The following is a 2,500-nucleotide window of genomic DNA, read 5'->3' as shown; positions in this document are numbered from 1 at the left end:
TGCAATTTACAGGCAATGCTATGTAAGTATATTTATTGGACTTATTTTTTACAACCTGTTGTTAAATATAGCCTCGTCCTGCTAAATATTTTTTATTCTCCAATTAATCTGTTGATTTTTCTACTTCTTTATTTACACAGCTGTCTATTTATTTATTTTTTTTTAGAGGTTGTGGGGGCCTGATGGGTAGCGTCCTTGTCTTGTGATTGCCAGACTGGGGTTCGAGTCCCGCTCAAAACTCGCTAGTTCCTTTGGTCGCTGCAACCTCAACACCCTTGTAAGCTAAGGATGGGGGTTTGGGGAGCCTATAGTTCTACCTGCAGAGGTCATCAGCAGCCTTTGCCTGGCCCTCCTTGGCCCTAGCTTGGGTGGAGAGGAGGCTTGGGCACTGATCATATGTATATATGGTCAGTCTCTAGGGCATTGTCCTGCTTGCTAGGGCAATGCCACAGTCCCTTGCCTATACCATTCATAAGTGACCTTTAAACCTTTATGTATTCATTCATTTTTGTGTTTATTAAGGCTGGTTACAACTAGATAACTCTCATTTCGTTATCACACAAATCTACAATTTTGTGTGGAACCATTACTACTACGAAGTGGTAAGTTTGAATGCCAATACAGTGGTAACGCGTTTGCCTTGCATTCGCATGACAGCAGATCGATCCCAGCCGGTGACCGAGATTTTAAGCTGTTTACTGGGATGGATACTGCTGTGGTAGGCCACCACAGTTGGTGTTTGGCCTTGCCTGGCTGCCGTTCTGGTGTGAGATGGTACTGGGAACAGAAACCACATACCTATACCTTTATCAAATGCTTTAAATAAATCTACCACAAAACTCTCTCTCTCTCTCTCTCACTCTCTCTCTCTCTCTCTCTCTCTCTCTCTCTCTCTCTCTCTCTCTCTCTCTCTCTCTCTTATATATATAGTATAATATATATATATAAATATATATATATATATATATATATATACTGTATATATATATATATACTGTATATATATAATATATATATATATATATATATATATATATCACACCATCAACTGTGATACCAACAATAACCTATCAGTCGTAAAATTCAACTACAAGTTACATTTAAAAATCCTTTAATTAAACTATTCAAAAACACTTTTAAAACAGAAATATCTACGAGTGTGACAGTCCTTGAAGCCAATCGTTTTCTGGGCAAAGTCACTACCTTCACCAAGTACCATTTGTTTGTTTATTTGAAACGTATGCCATCTGTTGTTGTTGTTTTTTTTCCATGAGTCATACTCCCTAGAAAAAAATGCTGCAACCGAATCAAGGGCGCTGGCGAATGTGTAACCTATATATTAGACGGTCGATGGTTGAAAATTGAAGATAATTATGATGCATTGGTTTTGTGTGTGTAAACTGTGCTCGAGGGTACTGGTGGGATTATTATTATTATTATTATTATTATTATTATTAGTAGTAGTAGTAGTAGTAGTAGTAGTAGTAGTAGTAGTAGTAGTTGTAGTAGTATTTACCTATTATTAATATCATTCAATGGGTTCTGCACACTATATTTGTATATGGGAGCTACCCTGAAACAGATTATTATTATTATTATTATATTATTATTATTATTATTATTATTAGTAGTAGTAGTAGTAGTAGTAGTAGTAGTAGTAGTAGTAGTAGCAGTAGGAGTAGTAGTAGTAGTAATGTAGTGATAGTGATAGTGATAGTAGTAGAAGTAGTTGTAAATTTTCATTTGCAACAAATAGTTAGAAACAAATAAACGTAAATAATTTTAAACTAGAAATGTAAATAAAGAAAAGACACTACCTTTTAGCATACCTTTAAGCTAGCTGACTAGACCTATAAGACCATAGCACGCAGACTATGCTAAAGCCCAAAGTTCGGAAACATCGGTTATATGGTTACTGAGTATAGTAAGATGTAATATGGTGCAGAAGGCCTTATATGGATATTCGAACTTTTCAAATCAACAGGGAAGAGACTGAGCACTAGAAGAAGAAGAAGAAGATGGATAAGAAGAAATAATAATTGATTCAGAAGAAGAATAAAATGAGAGAAGATAGAGTCATTTGACCAGCAAGGAGGAGCAATTGATCAACCACAAAAAGGAGAGAAGAATGATAACAAGACGAGAAAAGATGAAGAGATGAAGCTAATGAATAAGAAAAACAGAGGAATAAGATTCTATGAAATAACACGAAGATAAAGAAAAGACGATTGGACCAAAAGACAAAATTATTGAATAATTAATCGTACAAGTGAAATAAGAAGAACATGTATACAGAAAAAACAGAACATATGAAAACAACTTGAAGAAGAAGAAGAACAACAACAACAACAACAACAACAAAAACATCAACAACAACAACAGAGAGCTATGTTGACTTATTTTCAACTGTAGTCACGTTTGTTCCCAAGACAACAGCTGTTTACGTCTTTGCCTCGCAAGATGAATCGGATATTAGGATGGAGGATGTCTTTAACATTTG

This window comes from Palaemon carinicauda, chromosome 28, assembly GCF_036898095.1.
Source record: "Palaemon carinicauda isolate YSFRI2023 chromosome 28, ASM3689809v2, whole genome shotgun sequence".
Classification (NCBI taxonomy): Eukaryota; Metazoa; Arthropoda; class Malacostraca; order Decapoda; family Palaemonidae; genus Palaemon; species Palaemon carinicauda.
Note: the sequence above shows the minus strand (reverse complement) of the source record.